The sequence below is a fragment of the Schistocerca cancellata genome, chromosome 1 (genome assembly GCF_023864275.1).
Source record: "Schistocerca cancellata isolate TAMUIC-IGC-003103 chromosome 1, iqSchCanc2.1, whole genome shotgun sequence".
Classification (NCBI taxonomy): Eukaryota; Metazoa; Arthropoda; class Insecta; order Orthoptera; family Acrididae; genus Schistocerca; species Schistocerca cancellata.
The window spans coordinates 145,233,335-145,254,879 of NC_064626.1; the positions used below are offsets into that span (position 1 = coordinate 145,233,335).

The window sequence follows — 21,545 nt, forward strand, 5'->3', positions numbered from 1 at the left end:
AAAAAGCAGTTAAGTTTACCACTGGAAATTCAACTCACAAAACATTGTTTATAAATTGTACTATTGATGAAAGGAAATATTTTAATACAGGATGATAAAAACCAACTGTGTTCAACAAAAATGTGAGCGAATATTCCCTGAATGGGTTTCCAAGTTCTATAATGGATTGAAGGATGACCTATGCAATATGATGTCTATAATCTAGGTTTAAATTAAGTTTCATAAAAGAGAAAACTATCAAAAATGGTCTACAGTGACCCTCAATTATCTTTAATTACTTATTTAACTTGTCGTAAATTACAGAGGCTGATGTGGCTTCTCAATAATTATATAACAGAAAAATCATCGCGTTTCAGATTTTAACTTCAAGTAACAAATGTGAATACCACGAAGTTTAATTGACGATGGACACTAGTATTACATAAAAAGGGGATGTAACAGATGAGACGTCTGCAGTTCTGAGTGAAGCCTTATGCGCTCTTATATGGCATCGCGTGCGTTCATTACCTTGTCGGTAGTAGGCAGCATCAGAGGCGGCTGGCGGCGCAGCTCCACACACCTCGCCGTCTCGGAAGCAACTCTCTCGAACTTATCCTTATTACAGTTTACCGAAGTTGGTTTAAGAAAAAGGTATCTGGTTGTGTTTTCAACCGACCAACCAGGGTCTCAATGTTAACCTTAAGCTCCACCTACAAAAATTCTGTCTATCCAATGAGAAACGTTATATTTTTCGTGGTGGGGCAATGTTTTTAATGTCTGCTACGTAACAGAGACACGTATAGTGTCACGCTAAAACTTGCAGCTGGTGTGGCCTTTTTAGTGTTATTGTAAGATCTATACTGTTTTTCTGGAGGGCTCTATCTTTTAACATGGGCTGGCGGATGGACCTCTTGGCGGTCGGCCAGGTGTGTGGGTGTCCCATTGTCCCGCTCTTATCGTAGGGCCTTCTAGCCTGCATGGCTCTGCTCTCGGTTTCTGTTCTCGTCTCTCCCTTTGAAACTTCGTCTGTTTCACGGTGGGAAGGTATGACATGCATTTAGACGTTCTTGTGTTAGTCTGCGGTATTCCATTTGCTCACTCGTTGATCGTATTACTTCGGTTAATTTAATGTCAGGATTTATTGGAGCTATGTGACATATTGCCGGATTTGCTATCATGTCAGGGTTTTCATGGAAGGTGTTGGATTTGCCTGACACCTTACACATGACGATCATGTTCCCTGACGGCAGTGGCATTTTTCAGCAAGATAATGCGCCATGTCACAAGGCCAAGAGTGTGAGGGGATGTTTAGAGGAACACAGTGGCGACTTCCAGTTGATGTGCTGGTCTTCCAACTCGCCAGATCTAAACCCAATCGAACACATCTGGGATGTGATTGAACGTGGCATGAGGGCTCTTCGCCCACTCCCCGGAGTTTTTGGGAATTAGGTGACTTGTGTGTGCAGATTTGGTGCCAGTTCCTTCCAGCGGCCTACAAAGGCCTCATTGCTTCCGTGCCACGACACGTTGTCGACGTTATCAGTGCTAAAGCTGGAGATACCTGCTATTAGGCAGGTGGTCATAATGTCCTGTCTGCTTAGTGTATACAAATTGAGTGCTTGCAAAGTATGTCTGCAAAACCTTCGTCACAACCAGAGGATTGGAACTATTTGTAATTTGTTTTTGGGAATACGAACAGCAGAGGAAAATATGAAAGCATAGTGTACGTTTGTATATTGTTTAAAGTGTTTTAACGTTCTTACGAGAAGCAAAGTAAGAGTCGGTCACTTGCCGACATGTGTTCCAGTGTATAGCCTTTTTTTTCTTTAATTTGTATTCTCCACCCCTAAATGTTGGAGTTCTGATCCATTGCAATATCTCAGGCTTATCTCAGCCAAATTAGGAACATTTTTGGAGGAGACTTCGAGTTCCGACATTTCTCTTAGAACCAGGAAACGTTCCCCGAAATTCGTTTTTAGAACCAAGAGATGAGAGCTCTGGAACAATATGTCCAGATAAAAGATATACCTTAAAGGCCAGCCGGTCGCGGTGGCCGAGCGTTTCTAGGCCCTTCAGTCTGGAACCACGCGGGTGCTCCAGTCGCAGGTTCGAATCTTGCTTCGGGCATGGAAGTGTCTAATGTCCTTAGATTAGTTAGGTTTAAGTAGTTCTAAGTCTAGGGGACTGATGACATCAGATGTTAAGTCCCATAGTGCTTAGAGCCATCTGAATGCGCGCGCGCGCGCGCGTGTGTGTCTGTGTGTGTGTGTGTGTGTGTGTGTGTGTGTGTGTGTGCCAAGTTATTTGGATCTGTGTCCAATTGTGGGCAGACCTCCATTGCCAGAGAACTTACACGAGCATATACGGACGGGTAGATAACTGTGCGAGCAGGCCGAACTGACTGTTTCGTAAGAACAGCAGCAGACGAGGCAAGCAGAGTGTCAACGCGTGCAGACTGGCCGTGTCTACTGCCTACAGTCTCTCACCCCCCCCTCTCTCTCTCTGTCTCTCTGTCTCTCTCTCTCTCTCTCTCTCTCTCTCTCTAACTCTCCCTCCCACCCTCTCTCCCTCCCTCCCTTTCCCACAGCTCAGCCTTGGTACACCCTTTGTCTACTCTTCGTACTGGCCCGACTCGCAGTGTTTTACCTTCTCTTTAAATTCTTTATAAGTTCTGGCATCAACATTGTTTTCAATGCGACGATGTCAGCACTGTTGCATACTTTCATAATTCGATCAAATTTCTTGAGGACGTCACTAACTTCATATGAACTGTCACTTGATCCAGGAACTCATGACCTCGCTGTTGAATCGCTTAACCGTCACCAAAACAACCAATTGTTTTTCAAGTTATTTATAGGTACCAAGACATTCAAGTCGCTTACCACCTATATGTACACTGATATTGTGTTTTTGACCGTCATACAAAATCTAGCAACCATTCACGATACACTAGGACATCGTTTGTCATCATATATGAATCAGGGAACGTTATCACAGTTGATACAAGTTTTCTGTTGCTCCCCGTCAGAAGCAGACGCCTCTCCCGTTACTTTCCAGAATAAATATGTCTTTTGTATACATTTATTCGTTTATAAATACATAACTGGGAGAATTTATAAAAGGAAGGAACAGGAGCAAGGAAGGAATAACAGAGAGGATAAAGAAGATGTCATCCTTCTGCACGACGAGAGAGATATACAATAAAAAGAATATATCCACATAGGCAAAGATAAGCCACTACAAGGCAACGGTGAGGGTTGCAGTATTATATGCTGCTGAGACGATGACATTAGGAAGAAATGTGGCAGAATAACTAGAGAAAGAAGAGAGAAAAATACTAGGTCCCAAAAGAGGTGAAGAGAGATGGATGCGAAGACCTAGGGAAGAATTGTACCGGAACATGAGAACAATATCCGGGGAAATCAGACTCAAAAGGGCAAGGTTTTCTGAACATGTAGTTAGGATGAGTATGGACAGAATGAGGAAGAGAGTGTGGGAAACAACAGGGAAGACAAAGGGAAAGACAGGAACCAAGTGGGTTGTTGAACTTCGGAAGGACTGGTTGGAAATGGAGATCAAGATCGAAGGAAAGGAAAATTGGAGGAACAAACATACACCGACAAATATGCCGCAGATCAATGACAGAGAAGAAGTGAAAAGATTAGAGTGTCACCAGTGGAGCCGACAGGAGAAACTGAAACTGAAGATCTCGGAAGAAGAGCGGGAGAGAAGACGAGAAAGAATGAAGAAATTCTGGGAGAAGAAGAGGAAAATGCAGCCCATGAAGGGGCTACCCGTGGTCCTACAGAGGCCGTAACGCAAGAAGAAGAAGAAGAAGAAGAATAAGAAGATTTATTCGTTTATGTGTTCATCGAATGTTACACTACCAGTAAGCTCTATGAATTCCCATGAATAAAATATTCTAGAACTTCTGGTAACTTTACAAATGAGTTAATGTTTTAAATATTTCGCGTTAAACACGTGATCTAGGAAAAGTTTAGAAAAGGTTTGAAATTATTTTTAAATTTCGTTGCAACTCGTTAGGTGCTGTCGTTAGGAATATTACTAAATACTCTGGGCGATCTGCGCTCCATTTTAATATATAGCTAGTTTTTCACACATCTGTGTCGATGACATCTTATCTCTTGAACTATGTGTCGTACAATGATATAATTTTTCTAGTGTATTCAGTGGCATTTTTTTGTGAATACTGCTTATAAATTTGATACGAATGGAGATTTTAATACAGAAGTAGTACATTAAAACGTAATGCTTCATGCTAAAGTATTGTAGGAGGTGGACAAAATTATGGAAACACCAAAAACACAACATATTACCATTGTCTAATATTCTGTAGGAAAAAAAAAGATTCCTTCAAAATAATGATAAGTTCAGGTAATTATAATTGAGGTGGATAGCCATCATGCACCCTTCTTTCCAAAGCAGACGACAAAGCCTCATTAATATTGACATCTGGTGACTGTTACGGCCAGGGGAGTTACGATAATTCATCCTCGTGCTCACAAAACCAATCCTGGGTAATGCGACCTGTAAGAACAGAGAACGTGTCGTCTTGGAACACAGCATCAACATTGGGGAACAAACACTGTACCGTGGGATGGACCTGATCAGCCAAAACTGCCACATAATCCTTGGCAATAATGCTATCTTACAGAGTAACCTGCCGGCCGCGGTGGTCTAGCGGTTCTAGGCGCTCAGTCCGGAGCCGCGCGACTGCTACGGTCGCAGGTTCGAATCTGCCTCGGGCATGGATGTGTGTGATGTCCTTAGGTTAGTTAGGTTTAAGTAGTTCTAAGTTCTAGGGGACTGATGACCATAGATGTTAAGTCCCATAGTGCTCAGAGCCATTTGAACCATTTTGAACAGAGTAACCATGGGGCCCACGGAATACCACGTCTTGACTGTCCAAATCATCAGCGTCCCCCGTCATGTTGCACTCTTGAGACTTACAGTCGGCCAGAATTTGAAAACACTGTGAATCAATACTTATCTGACCAAATAACTTTCTTCCATTACTCCACGGCCCAGGTTTTATGGCTTCGGCAACACGTGTTCCTGTTACAGGCGTTTGAATCATTGATGAAGTCTTCGAAATTCCAGCTCGCCCTGCAGTTCCGTGGTTATGGAGATCCTTTCGTGTCGTTTTGGTGCTGGCAGGCTTCGTGAGTGCGGCATTCAGTTCTGCAGTGGCTTTTGCAGCTGTCGACGTGTTATTTTTCGTCACAATCCAGTTCAGTGACCTTTCGTCAACGGCACATAACACACACTTTCGTCCGCGTTCTGGCTTATCAGATGATGTTTTCCCGCTTTCCCTGTGTGCCTTATAAATCTTCGGTACGGTTCGTCACCAAACAATTCCGCTACCTTGGTTACGAAAGCACCCACCGTTCTAGCATTAACAATTTGCGTACATTCGAATTCACTTAGCCCCGACGTAATGCGCTCAGAATTACATAGGACGCTATTCTGATCACGAATGAGGCTTGCAGCGAATTGAGGGCAACATGCACGACTGGCTAGAACCTGCATTTATGGATCTGTTTCCATGTTTCCATGTTTTTGTCCGTTGTCTTCACAGACTGCCTAAAATCAAATGTAGTTTAAATATCAATTTTGTGTTTGATCCACTCTGAATTGCGGACTCGAAGTGTGTATAGCACCACAAAATCAGAAATGAGTGACTAATACAAACACCCTACCGGTCCATTCGCAAAGGAGTGTGTTAACCGCATCCTGCTACTGATCTCTTTCCGCAAATAAAACAACGTTTGCGCCAAAAACGAAGCGTAACACCTTATATTCCTTTACTGTACACAACAACACTAACTGTTATGCAAAATTACAGTTGTAACTAATGTTTACGCAACAGAATGACTACAGAAAAGTAATAAGGCAAATGCGTATACCACAAGACTATTAATAGTAATTTTCCACAAAGATGTACAGTTCGTGTTTTGAAATGCATTAAAAGCTTGCATGTAAAAAATGAAATGAGCGTATGGCATAGTTGGCAAGGAGGCCCTTAACCGGGTAAGTTCGGCCACCAAGCGCAAGTCTTATTTCATTCGACGCCACATTGGACGACTTGCGCGCCAGTAATGAGGATGATATCATGACGAGGACAACACAACACCCAGTCCCCGAGCCGAGAAAATCGCAAACCCGGCCGGGAATCGAACCCGGGCCCTCTTGCTTGGGAGGCGAGCATGCTACGACCCAGCTAAGCAGGTGGACAGCTTTTACGTAATCTCTACATATAAAAGCCTATATTCCGTCTGACAGGCTCACTCACTGACTCCTCATCAATGCCCAGCCCAAACAACAAACTACAGACACTTGAAATTTGCGGAGGGTATTGACCTCACACTGTAGGCGTCGTTTAAAAGGGATTTTTCGATATCTCACTCCTAAGAGGACGAAATGGTAGTAGATGAAAAGTTTTTTTGTAAGTATGCCGCTTGAAGCAAGACCTACGAGAACTGGTATTAAAGCTCTCTGTCATTATTAAAGAACTACTAAATCATTTTCAAATCTACATCTATGAAAATTGGTATTTAACTTCTTAGAAATTAAAAAAAAAAACTTGTTTCAGTGTTTTAGGAAATTCAGCCCCTAAGAAAGTGGAATAATGGATGAAAATTTTTCGAAAAATATTTAGTTATTTTTAAAGCCAAATATGTGAAAATTTGTGTTTCACTTCTCGGCTAGATATAAAGTAATATGTCCTAGCGGATGAGAGAGTCCGTGGAAATATCAGCACTGGAACGCAAATGCATAATTAAATAAAAAGTCGGGCTCTAGCTACCAGAATTCAGAAGACACCATACTTTTATGGTCGTAACTTGCGTGAAAAATTTAGAAGATCTTGCAATTTGTGAACAACATAAAAATACAATTAAAGAAAAGCAGACCAAAATAGTGTACATGAACTAAACAACGAGCGCTAAGCTAATATCAGTATAAGTCTCTTAGTGAGCGCTGAAAGTTTTTCGCCGTAATCACAAATGATATTCGGTATCGATATTTTGTTTTCCGTTATTTCCCAAAACAGCGGACACAGGTCACTGACCCAGGGAACCGCCGCTTTCCATCCCCCATCCTAGGTTGTGCTCTAAATACCTCGGAAATTAAACCCCAGTCATCCTTGGCTCATTCCTTTTCCTACAGAAAAATACAGAGTAAAGTGTAAAACAACAGAAAAAAATCAATAGATATATCTACTTGGATCGTTCAATATGAGAGAAGGATGATTTCGGAAAATTTTTCCGTAATGTCAGAAGATTTTGCTAAGCAAACTGACGGTTCGTAGGCGTAATACTTTTACGGGCCCCGTTCATACCGTGAAACAGACACAAAGCACGGTCACATATCTTCCGAAGAAGTGAATAAATATGAATATAATTTATTATTATTATTTAACCCTTCTATTGATAATATTGTTCTCAAGTAACAAATTTCTACTAGTTATTGTAAGAGCATTTAAAGAGTCCTTATTTTGGCGCCACTTTTGTAGAATTTTTGTAAGAGTTATTAAGAGTCCGTATTGTGATGCGCTAGTTTTCTAAAATTAAATTATTTTTCATACTATTATTTATGTTTCCTTTCTTACGATTAACAAACTGGCAAAGTGCCTAACGTAACAAAATACCAGAGCAAGGAATTATAAGTTAACTGGGCACATGACGGAGAATACGTCATAACGCGCTTAAATTGTTTCTTTTGTGAAAATATAATTGTGACGAAACAGCGTAAAACCATTCACTTCTCCTCTAGCGATTCCTATTGAGGTTGCTGTTCTAATTGTTTGTTGTTGATTCATGTACGTGTATTGAAACTGAAAATATAACATCAAAGAAAAGATTTACTAAGAGTCGTGTGCATTATTTAAATATCATCAGAAAAAACCTTTTTCAAATAACTAGCAAAAGTGGCCCTCGGCATTGTCATAACTGAAGGTGTCACGGGAGAAATTTTTGACCAGCGTCACCGACCAGTAGTGGGTCAAATTTATCTGAAAAACGGAATCTGTATCTTCTCCAAATTACGTTAAACAAGGCCTATAGTCTTTCTATAGACAAAACGGCAGTTCATTTCGTGATTTCAAGGAAATCCGGAAGCCGACGTTACTCGAATTTTGGCTTGGAGTAGGCCTGTTAGCCACAAAAGTCAATAAATTTCATAATGCAATTTGAGAAAATATAGTGCAAAAGCGTGTAATAGTATTCAAACTTGAGAAATATTTTTACTCGATCGAGTTTTAAAATATGCACGGATTTTATTTATTTATATTATAACTATTTTAAGTGACACAGTTGGTCTCAGTAATCCGTTGACTACGGTCGGTTGGCAGCACCCATCTTTGTAGAGGAGCAATTTTGTCACCAGATAGCAGTTACACGACATCGGAAAGCACGTGATTTTTGTTTAGAGTGATGTCTGATAAGGGAAGACTTCCATGCAGGCTTTGTCAGTACACTCCTATAAAACATATACAGGTACGTTTACAATTATTTACATAAAAATTAGAATGATAGTTCTAAAAATAAAATGATAGTTTTGTACACTGGAATACCCACATAGCCTACGAGCAACTACTCACATTTTTCAAGACAAATAAAATAAATTCATATAAATAGTTCATTACTGGAAAAGAAGAAATAATTTATTCTGAAAATTTTAATACCGTGTGATACAAATGGTTCTAACTTCGCTTCTAATATAGACGAAATAAGAGCAATTACGAGGCCCCTACCCCAACACTCAAGACTGTACGCTGCTGGATAAATGAATTTCACGGCTTTTTTTCTTAACAATTTGTTCGTAAAATTCAAGGTATCGAAGACTGGCGCACTACGCTTCGTGAGCTTCATATGTTAACGTACTCGTACTTATTGGAGTTGTGAACACAAGAAAGCTTACTCTACCGGCATGTGCCACTTTTGTTGACTGCAGACACCCCACAGAGGCTATTTTAAAATGCTGTTTGGAGAAGTTGAAGCATAATCCAAAGGCGTTCGTGCATTCTTAGCTGGCTAGCGAAATATGCCTGTATCATTCCACATCGGAGACAAAACTGTAGTTAATAAAGGGAATTTGAGAATTTCTTCATGGATTGTGAGAATGTTGTGTTGGACAGAAAGACGACGATGACCTTCTTCATTGTTAACTGATCAGCTGAAAATGTAATTGGGTGTTATTATGGAACAATGTTAGACGTTTAGGTAAAGAGCTAAATAATAAACAACCACAGTTAACCACCATTGAAAGTCTTTGCACTTCACAAACTCAACTGCTCGCCCGTCGGACACTGCAATACAGAAGGGCATGTGTCAGACCTTCTATTTCCTACGCTCAAAAAATTTCGCGAAGGAAAGAGATTTTTGTCTTATAAAGAGCTTGTTGCCGGCCGGAGTGGCCGAGCGGTTAAAGGCGCTACAGTCTGGAACCGCACGACCGCTACGGTCGCAGGTTCGAATCCTGCCTTGGGCATGGATGTGTGTGATGTCCTTAGGTTAGTTAGCTTTAAGTACCTAGTTCTAAGTTCTAGAGGACTTATGACCACAGCAGTTGAGTCCCATAGTGCTCAGAGCCATTTGAACCATTTTTGAAAGAGCTTGTGTATGTTGCAAACGAGTATTGAGGGAAGTAAATTTGTTTTCTGAAGAAATAATAAAATAAAATCTCGTTGCACTGAGTGTTAAGCAGAAAAATTAGTTTTAGAAAAAGGGTCCAAGCTGTGAAAACCGAAATATTTTCTTTTTTTTTGCCGAAGTTTAACGTTCGTATCATCTTTATATCCTTAAAGAACAAGCTCTAAGGTGTACGATTGCATAAACTATGTAACTACACCAAGACTGGTATGGAGTGCTCATTTTGTTCGGATGTTGCAACAGCTCTAATGTCCCACAAAGAGGAACAGGTATATCGTTCCCGCGGTCGCAGCAAACCCTTTGATCTGCTGCCAGTAATGCAGCGTTTCGTCCTGGCCCTGCGGACGTTCGGCGCAACAAAATTAATTACGACATGGCCGGGGAACTGTTGCACGTAATGAAGTCAAGCGAACTCGTGTGTGTGTGTGTGTGTGTGTGTGTGTGAGAGAGAGAGAGAGAGAGAGAGAGAGAGAGAGTGAGTGCGTGATGGCGTTGCGAAGCAGCATGGGCTGAACACTAATGTTCTGCAAGGCTACGTGTCGTGCATGCAAAATGTATCTTACGTGTAGACGCTGATGTCCCATGAACGAGATAGGGTGCCTACCAAGACCCCCAGCCAAGTTGCTGCACAACCAAATGTTAACTTAAAAACACGTCCGCTCGCGGTAGCTGAGTGGTCAGCGCGACAGAATGTCAATTCAAAGGGCCTGGGTTCGATTCCCGGCTGAGTCGGAGATTTTCTCCACTCAGGGGCTGGGTGTTGTGTTGTCCTAATCATCATCATGATTTCATCTCCATCGACGCGCAAGTCGCCGCAGTGGCGTCAAATCGAAAGACTTGCACCCGGCCAACGGTCTACCCGACGGGAGGCCTAGTCACACGACATTCATTCAGTTCAAAATATGGAATACATCTTTGAACGTGACACATGCTAATTAGTACTTAGGTAATGTTCGAAATACATAACGCGTCTGTTTTTCTAAAGTTTTTAACAAACAGCTTCCAACAGCAGCTTTTTATATACGGTTTGGTGTCGGTCAGTTCACGCACGGTAGAATTCAAGTTTTTATGGTTCCTCGCTTTTCTTTTCATTGCTGCCATAGTCGAAAGTCTACTTTCAGATTTATAGCTTGTGGTTCGTTGAATCCACACTCTAAAGAGCTGTTCTGGTAACGGTGGATACTAGCTATACTGGGTGTTCCAAACAAATTCATTACACATGAATATATCTTCTCCATAAATGAAGACAGAAACGCGATGTAAATTTTAGCTCATGCTTTAGATTAAAAATTTTTTATTTCCAAAAGAACACTCCAATTGCACTAGTGTATACAGCGTCATTCAGCTGCCCCTATTTATGGGTTTTATGCAACCCGCAATAGCTTCAAAAATCACTTGTAAGAGTTTCGTATTCACTCGCTCGCTCCATGCAGCTATTAGCCGTACAGAAAAAATGATCAGAACCTTTTCGTAGGAAATTTAATGCAGTTCAGTTTTGTACTGACGTAAGTTTCCGTAAGGCCACAGTTTTGAAGTTCGTACTATTTTCTTGAATAATTCGAAAACTACGACCTCTAGGGAAAACGTATCCTGCTACAAAAATTAACTACATTAAATTTCCTGAAAAATGGTCCCCTTCATTTTTTGTGTAGGACTAATTATTTGCACGTAGCGAGCGAGAGAATATGAAGATCTTGTGCGTGGCATTTGAAATGTTGCGTGTTGCACAAAACCCTTAGGTATGGGCAGGTGAACCACCTAGTGTATTTCAAATGCTGAACATACAACCTTGGGGTAGTTTTTACAAGTAGTATTACGCTGAAAATTTTCATTTATCTTTAACAAATAACCAATGTGACCTCGACCGGATGCATATCAAACATTCGAATCACAGTCTAACTAGTCCCATACTTTTGCGAGTGTGTCTAGAGGTACTACAGTCACTGTCTCTGCTAAACGGCGTCGCACATCACGATGAGCCGACGGAAGGGCAAGTACATAAACGGAGTCTTTTACGAACACCCATAAAAAAGCTACATGTCGTGAGATGAAGCTATCCTGGGGGCCTTTGTTGCAATTAAGAATCTGTGCGCCTCTTACTCTGTAGGTGGTGTAGTGCCGTACTGTCGACGTAAAGCTCGTCGTACAGTTGTAAGTGAATTGCACCTATTGAAACGATAATCGACTCGGACATTTGGGCTGTGATTGAGCAAAGCAAGCGTGTGAGCTACCTGCAGCAGTAAGTCCCGTACGGGCAACCACATGAAGTGGCGACTTAGACAATAGGCATCAAGGTAAATTTTTACATTCCGATGCGTAAGTTAAAATTTACTTCAAGTTCCGATTCACCCTTACCGTAACACCACCTCCCAGTACTTCGGTGTTGGCACTACACATGATGGCAGCTAACCTTCTCCACGCACACAACCCTTCCATCAGGTTCCAACACCGTACAGCGCGATTCGTCCCTACACATCATTCACTTCCAGGCACCCATTATTCGGAGCCGTCGCTCTTTGCATCACACAAAAGTCGCTTGGAATTGACTAGAGAAATGTCTGTTGAATGAGTGTACCCCATTCTTTTTAACTCGCTGTGCGCAGGCACTATTCTAGCTGGACTTCTGCCAGCACTTTCGATCCCACAAGTGATTCCTTCCACTGATTTAACGCGATTTCTTACAACCATCCCTCACAATAATGGACAGTACCTGTCCGTCAGTAAACGAGGTGCGTGCTTGGTCTTGATTTTGCAGGAGTTGTTCCTTCGTTTTTCCACTCCACAACCACGTCACCAACAAATGGTTCAAATGGCTCTGACCACTATGGGACTTAACATCTATGGTCATCCGTCCCCTAGAACGTAGAACTACTTAAACCTAACTAACCTAAGGACATCACACAACATCCAGTCATTACGAGGCAGAGAAAATCCCTGACCCCGCCGGGAATCGAACCCGGGCGTCACCAACAGTCGACTCGAACAGTTTTAGAAGGGTTGACACGTCCCTGACGGATCTGTTAAACAGGTGACACCAAGCGACTGGCCCACATTCGAAGTCAATGAGCTCTCCTGACGACCCCTTCAGCTGTTGCTTTTTCTTCTCTACCGATAACGCACTACTCCCCAACCTTCTCGTATACTGCCTGATTCACTTGTGTCGACGTCTAGTTTGCAATTCCGCATTACATAGTGTGTCCGGATACTTCTGATCCGACAGTTTCATATACCAAACGGAAACGTAATCAGTGCGGAAAAGTGGTTGAGGAGCATTTAAAGGCAAGTTTCACTTGCTACTGATTTAAGTCTAGGCAGGTCCGTATGGATGGTTCCTGGTGGAACTACGATTTCAACCTTCAGTGAACGCTTTAGCTAGTATGGAGCCCAAAATATAGAAATGATTTGCCAGTATAATCGTTGGTGTCATTCGCCACATTAATTTTTAAATTCAATTGTTTCTGGATCGCTAGAAACGTATCCTCTCAACATTCAATTTTCTTGTTAACAAAATGATAGCGAATGATAGTCCATACGAAACACTGGTAGTCTTGGGACAAACACACATAGAACGTCCCCTTACACAATTCATTGTTTCTGTACCATATTGTTGTTACTCTACTGACCGAAAAACATCTCAACACAAAGAAGGAATTGTCGGACATTAACGAAACTGTTTCTACATCTGTAAAATGTCTATCCAAATTTTGCTCCAGTCGCATTGCAATAGTGCTAGAGGAGTCACTGTGAGGATGCAGATCAGTTTGCTTTAAACACACACTGTAACGGTCACGAGCATTAGGTACGTTTGAGATTGGACGAGCCGGCCGCTGTGGCCGAGCGGTTCTTGGCGCTTCAGTCCGGAACCGCGCGACTGCTACGGCCGAAGGTTCGAATCCTGCCTTGGGCATTGATGTGTGTGATGTCCTTAGGTTGGTTAGGTTTAAGTAGTTCTAAGTTCTAGGGGACTAATGACCTCACATGTTAAGTCCCATAGTGCTCAGAGCCATTTTTAGATTAGACGTGGTGAATTGATGTTAGTCGAGCATGCCTTTAAGGCGACTAAGACCCAATAGTCAGCGCTTCACTGCGTTTGGACGAAGTCGTGTAATACGGCTACGAGATGGTGTATCTTCCTTCTGAGGTACTGCAGAAAGATTTGGCAGGAATGCAGCCGCTGTACATGACAGCTAGCAGCGGTGGTCACGACAATGTACGGTTGCAAGAAGACCGAGCTCCAGAGGCCACGTGGCACTGCCGAGACGGAAGACCATCGTGTTTTGTGTATGGATGTGGCGCATCGTACTGCATCTGCAGCAGCCATCTGAGCAGCAGTTATCAGCACAATGACACAATGAACTGTCTCAAAACGGTTATTTCAAGGACAGCTACGCGCCAGATGTGCTCGAGCGTGTATTCCACTGACACCTGACAACCGCCATCTGCTACTTCTGGTTCCAAGAGAGAGCTTATTGCACGCGCACGGTAGAGGTCTCTTGTGTTTTCTGATGGAAAGTGGTTCTGCTCGGTACCAACGTTGGTTAGAAGAATGCCAGCTGAGAGCCTGCAAACAACCTGTGTGAAAATGTGTGTGAATTCCTAAGGGACCAAACTGCTGAGGTCATCGGTCCCTAGACTTTCGCACTACTTAAACTAACTTATGCTAAGAACTTCGCACACACAAACCCACACACACACGCACACACACACACACACACACATGCCAGATGCTGAACCTGAACCTTCGGCGGGAGGGGCCTCGCAATCAGTGACATAGCGCCTTTAACCACGCGACCACTCCGCGCGGCAAACCAACCTGTCTGCTCGCTAAACACACTGGGTCTACACCTGGAGTTATGGTATGCGGTGCGATTTCGTTTGACAGCAGGAGCACCCTCGTGGTCATCCCACACACCATGACTGCAAATTTGTACGTCAACCTGGTGATTCGACCTCTTGTGCTGCCATTCATGAACCGCATTCGAGGGAATGTTTTCCAGCAGGATAACGCTCGTCCATATACCGCTGCTGTAACCCAAGATGCTCTACACAGTGTCGACATGTTGCCTTGGACTGCTCGTTCACCAGATCTGTCTCCAATCGAGCACATATGGCAAATCATCGGTCGACAAATCCAGCATCATCCACAAACAGCAATAAGCGTCCCTGCACTGACCAACCAAGTGGAACAGGCATGGAACTCCGTGCGATCTTGCAGAGTTAATTGCTTACATATATTACCTAAACGAATGTATTCCCCAAATTTTGCTACTCTACAATATTTATTGTCTAGTGTTGCGATTTTTCCCGTCGGTGTATATATTTAGCCATGTTCAATCTGCTTTTATTTCGTGTTTCTTGTATAGATGGTATCATATTAGAATATCTTGACTGCCAGATGTCTGCAGAATAACCAGGGGATGTTCACTTTGCAGTTTTCCATATGACAACGCGGTCGTTACGTGTCTGGAGCCACCCTCTGCAGTTCCCAGCAAGTGGATGGCAGCGTTGTGCTGATGAATATTCTACTTCTTATCGCCCCAGTGATAGCCTTTAGTATAGTTTTGGTCACGGTCGCCTTAGCAATGCAAAGTAGGTGATTCTTATCTCGTCCCATTTCAATCGACTTCCTTAGACGTGGAGCGCCTCAGAGAATCCACTCCTTCTACGCCCTCCCACTGTGCACTAAGGGTGCAAATTACCGCCTTCATAAAAATAAATTATACTTCATAACGAACCGCATTTTATCAACGAAACTAGCAATATAAACCACAATCGGTCTACACCTAATTGAGTTAATGATCTTGAGTTTTGTGTGTACTTTACAAAGCCCGCTATTTTTGGATAATTAGTTTGTACGTTACACTGGGCAAGGACTTTTGGGTAGCTATCGGCATAGGCATTCGAAATCAGAGGTTGTAGGACCGTTCACAAACGCTTCTTTAGTTAGCGATGCACCACGGCGTACGCAGTGCGCAGTACTATTCGGCATACTGTATCAAGATCAATAATGGGCAGTCTGAACCTTATCTCCACGCAGAATTTCTGACAAAAATGCGGCTTTACATATTCAAACAAAGAACAACATACAAGTCTTCAGTTAGAAATTAGGATCTGGAGTCCACATTACACTATTATCTGAACAAATCTGGACATTGTAGCAATACACAGGAAGTGATTTCGATGAGACAGAGTACGTAAACTGTTCCTGTGATGTTGATACAAACTCGCAAGAATACCTACGAGATTCAGAATGTTCTATCCTGTTTCTACGTATTGCATATCGTCATGTTTCATTCCATATGAGTGCACATTCCAGGCAAATACTTTGAGAAAAGACATCTTAATCACAAAATCAAAATTCGATGTTAATATATGCATTTTCTTCAGAAAAAATTTTCCTGCTATTGCCCGTCTGTAGAGTACCTACGAGGGTTCACGCGCATTTAAGGGTCGTCTACGATCTCCTCCATCCCCCTTATTGCCTTCACTGCTCCTCCCTCTATCCCCTCCCAGGAAGTGGCCAGGATATGAACTGAGGAGAGTGAATCACAGAAACATCAGGGAAATTCTTTATTAGACAAAGTCAGATTGACTAACATGTTAACACTTTATTTTGATCTGACCCAATCACAAAACGTTTCAAAACGTTAACCGATATCTGTCCTCACTCGACTCTCATTAGAACCGTGAAGTGAAAGCAGTTAAAGGTGACCATAGCGCCATGTAATGAATGATAGAAATACCATTCTATACCAGGATTCTTGCAGATGTGGAAAAGCTTTTCCCTTTGGGCCAGGAGTTCAAATTTGTACGCTTTTCAGGAGTGTGTGATTTTCTAACGAAGATGAAAGGAATACCGCGGTTGTCTGTATGAGTAAGTGAAAATTTCTCTCATGTATTGTACCGGCACAAGTCAGTTTTCTTCAGATGACAGTACACGAGAACAAGTAATAATACGGTGTTGTTGCTGCTCTCATGTTCGTTTCGAAGCTCTCCATGTTATCCTATCGAGCGCAACAGTCTTTATCAACTAATAACTATAGTAGTATACATTTTCTTTAATCTGTTTAGCGTTGCAAAGGCAATTGTCTCCTTCTCTAATTAGTCTATCACCCCTGACATTTCCCTCCATCACAAAGGCAACTACTTCTTGATGCCTCAGGATTTGTCCGATTAATTTGTCCCATTTTTAGTCAAATTTAGCCAAGAATCTCTTATCTCTTCCAACCCCCCCCCCCCCAGTTAATACAGTAACTCTTCATTACTTATCGGATCTGCTGATGAAATTTTCGATATTATTGTAATACATTGTGTTTCAGAATGCTCTATCCTCATCATGTTTCATTCCGTATGAGTGCACATTCCAGGCAAATGCTTTCAGAAAAGACATCTTAATCCCAAAATCTACATTCGGAGTTAATATATGCATTTTTTCAGAAAAAATTTTCCTGCTATTGCCCGTCTGTATTTTAAATCCTCTTTACTTCTTCCATAGTCAATTACTTTTCTGTCAAATACCAAATCTCGTCTACCACTGATTCCACTGACTTCCCTCACTATCGCTTGGTTTTATTGGATTATATTCCACTATCTTTCTTTTACTTTTATCGATGTTAATCTTATAACATTTTTTTAAAGACACTGTCCACTTCGTCCCACTGATCTAATAGATTTGCCGTCTTTGCCATATTTGTAATGTCTTCGGCACACATTAAAGCTCTTTTTTGTTTACTCTGAATTTTAATTTTTCTTCGTAATATCTCATGGTTATTTCAATTTCTGGCAGTACAGGCAACAACGACGTCACCCTGTCATATAACGAGAATATCTGTGGTAGTATAGGGGTGTTTCAAAATGAAGATACGGGTTTTAAGGCGCTGTAGCAATTATTACGTTCAACTTACAATTGTAAATAGTACACCAAATGAAAGAGTAACTCTAACAGTTTTGTTTTTATACCTGTGCGCAATGGGAAATGTATGGAATGACAAAGAGTGACTGAAAAACGTGGTGAACGAGTGCGGAAGGTTTATGGGCCTTTCATTTTCGGTGAATCAACAGTAACTGATATTTCTTATCTTGATGTGTTACAGCTATGGCCCGTGCCTCAATGTGAAGAAGCTGAACAACGCATCTTTATTTGGGAGCAAGATGGTGCGCCGGCTCACTGGCATAACTCAGTATGCGACTGGTTGAACGACGTTCGTATCCGACCTGTGTATTGGGCGGTAGGGGCCGGTTTGCATAGCATTTTATGCATGAATTCCACGTTCACACAAAATCTGACGCGATCATGTGTATGTGCCTCCGATACCAGCTGATCTATCCGACTATAGGGAGAGTGTTATCGCAACAGTTACTCCTGACACATTGATCAAGGTTTCGTAAGAACCCGCCTATCGACTCAATGCGTGATAGGTGCTGAATAATTGTAAGAAAATCTGTTTGCGTTTCTCTTTCATTTGGTTTATTATTTATAATTGTAAGATGAATGTAATATGTTCTACAAAGCCATAAAACCCGTATATCCATATTGAAACACCCTGTATTTTATTCAGCCTTGTTTTCGGGCTGTACACGAGAGAACTTTCAAATTATATTCGTACTTTTGTACACACTTGTTTGGTTCCTGTGTACCAACGAGCACAGGATTTATTAATTAACAGTTAAACAACTATAGAAAAAGTCAGTGCCTGTCGTGGGTCCCTCGGAGGAAAAATAGATAGCGGTGCACTTCCGGGGATATAGCTGCACTATGTTCTTCCTACACGTTACTTGCATTGCCGAGAACTGGGTTTGAAGTCTTCGAACGTGCGCTGTATGGCTAAGGCCACTGGTAAGACGCGCCGTATCATGTGTAAACTGGTCAAGCACCATACTGTCCTTGGTTGGAATGTCGGTTATACAGAATTTAAAAATTGCAAGGGATAAGATCGATCCTTAGGGTACTCCTGCAAAGGTCATTTCAGTTCCGACCTCTGTCCCTCTACTTTCAGCATTATTTGTCGTTGGTAAGGGAACGTCGCAATCAGTTTTTCCTAACAATCTGGTACTGTAATGTGATGACATAGAGCGACGATAAGATTTTGTCTTCTTGCCTTTTCAACGACAAGTAGTGCTAGTTCTGCAAGTTTTTCAGGAGAGCATCTGTGAAGTTCGGAAGATAGCAAATGAAATACTGGTGGAATTGGAGGTGTGAGGTCGGGTCGTCAGCCGTGCTTGAGTTGCTCACTTGCTAGAGCACTTGCTCGCGAGAGGCAAAGATCGCGAGTTCGTGTCTCGATCCGGCAAACAGTTTTAATCCGCCAGGAAGAGTTTCGTATTTTCTTCGTGTTGTTGTTTGGAGTCCTTCATAACGTTTGAATTTTGATTCATTGCATGTTTTGTAAATTTTGTTATATCGAATAGCCGCGCATTAGATGTGCAGGGTGATTGTAATCAAAAATTAAACTTTCAACCCGCTGTAGAAATAACACCACTGGTCAGAATGATGTCAAATTGCTACGGAATATTATCGGAGAAGGGGGAAAACGTATGGAACAAGAAAAATAAATAGTTACAAAATGTAGCAATAGATGGCACTCTAAGCATCATAATACTTCAATAGTGGTGGACTACAAATGACAAATGAATCATACAACAATGCCTAAGGCGTGCGTTTGACGTTAAAGAAACTGTACTACTTAATGTGCACGGGTGTACAACTGTGATACTGTTGATTACGTAAGCCCGTCCACCACGGCAAGGTCATATCCCACCGAATTGTAAAAATCCGTTTTTAATTGTCCTGGGGCCAAAAACCGTATAAAAACATCAATCAAAATCAAATCGGATTATTAATTTCCATGTGACTGGCGCAAAGCATGTTCAGTATCCTATCCACCGTTTCCTGCAACACGTTGAAATGGAGAAACAGCATGTTCCACAACTGATCGTAGTGTTTCTGGGGTCACGTTCAGAATGTGTTGCGCAATGCGTGCCTTCAATGCAGCTATGTTTGCATTCGGGACACTGACACAACATCTTCCAGATAGACCCACAGCCAGAAGTCACACGGATTAAGAGCAGGTGATCGGGACGGCGAAGCTGTTGGGAAGTGGCGGCTGATAATTCTAGCATATCCAAAATGGCGGTTCAGTAGCTGTTGCGCAAAAGACACATGACGCTTACCAGTGACGGTGCAGGTAACAGGACAGGAAGCACCTGTCTCTTCGAAAACATATGGCCCTGTGATAAACGATGCCGTAAACTCGCACCACACAGTGACCTTTTCAGGATGAAGTGGCACTGGTTGATTTGCATGTGGATTTTCCGTTGCTCATATTCGACAATTCTGTGTATTGACATATTCTGTCAGATGGAAGTGGGCTTCGTCTGCCCACAAAATCTTCCATGGCCAGTTATTGTCCACTTCCGTGCGAGGAAGGAATTCTATAGCAAAGGTCTCTCTTGCTGGCAGCTCAACAGGAAGCAACTCGTGCATAAGGGTAATTTTGAATGGGTACCAAAGAAGAACGTTTCGTAGGATATTACGCGCGGTGTTCACAGGTATGTCCAATGTCCAGGTAATTCTCCTTGCACTACACGCTTGCACCACAGCACCAGTCGTCTCATCCTCCATTGCTGAGGCAACTGCTTCCACTGACCTCTAATCAGTTCGTTTCCTGCCCCCCACCAGGTTGCACACCGAAAGAACCCGTCTTTTCGAATTTTCGAATCATTTTCTCCAGACCCACGGCAATCATCGGACTAACGCCTTTCTTCAAACCATTCAGTGTGCGAAACTTTGCAGAGCAATATGTGCACAGACATCGTTCTTGCAATACATCTTTACAAGTAGAGCGCGATCCTGCATTAAGACAGTCATGACGAACGTCGCAGATGGGGAAAGTGGGAAACCCGTGTACCTGGAGTGTTTATACCAACTTCAGTGGGTCGTGCGCATGACAGGTGTTTCCATTTGCGTGTTCCAGACTCTGCGGTCATTTGCCGTGAACTTTAAGCAGCTTTAATTTTGTAAGATTTATAATTTTTGTAGGGACATTTTCATTACTGCTATGCAGATTTGTGTGACAAGGACGATGTCAACTTTGTGCGATTTTTTGTTTTGAGGTGTGTTCCTTGTTTAATTTGGAGATAATACAACAGATGTACTTCTCGAGTATTTGGAAGTCTCATTTGCAACTACATAATACGCTTAGCGTATTCTACGGATATCCATTGTTTATGTATTAATATTCTCCTCCAACCTTGCATATCGCCATTGTGAGTAGTGGAACACACAAGTGCTACACTGGCAAACTCAGCACAGTACACAGCCCAAGGGCCCGGAATAGCGCGGCATGAAGTGCCTAAAGTAACTGCACGTTGCTCTGGTCGTGGTTTGGTTCCTGGTGTGTGCGACACCGCGTGCCGTCCACAGAACAGGAAGCCCCGCCGGGCGGGTATTATTGCGTTAGCGCCGCCACCGCCACGCACTTTGTCCGGCTTCCGTTTGCAACCGACGCAAGAGCCGCCGGTAGCGGGCCTCTGCACACGCCGCTCCTCCACCCACTTCCTCCGCCCACCAGCCATCGCAACAGGGAGAGCTGGCAGCCGGTAGAATCCCTGAGGAAGCGTGACGTCATTGCTAGCGATACGGTGCTGCTAAGGACGTGAGAGCGTCGTGCACGTTGAATAAAATGTTCTCGCGTTTCCAACCACGTCAATTGCTTAAAACGACACGAGCTTTCGGCCAAGCACTCCTTGACCATTGTCAAGTGGCATGACAGTCATACCACTTGACAAAGGCCAAGGAGTGCTTGGCCGAAAGCTCGTGCAGTTTTAAGCAATTGACGCGGTTGGAAACCCGAGAACATTTTATTCAACGTTATCGCCGCGGGACTCTGCGTTCAT

The 21,545-nt window shown here is 42.6% G+C and overlaps 1 protein-coding gene across 1 annotated transcript in view; it reads left to right on the forward strand.

The window, feature by feature from the left end:
- LOC126167178 (uncharacterized) overlaps positions 1–21,545 on the forward strand; it is a 746,688-nt gene that overhangs the window by 32,640 nt on the left and 692,503 nt on the right. The window lies entirely within an intron of this gene.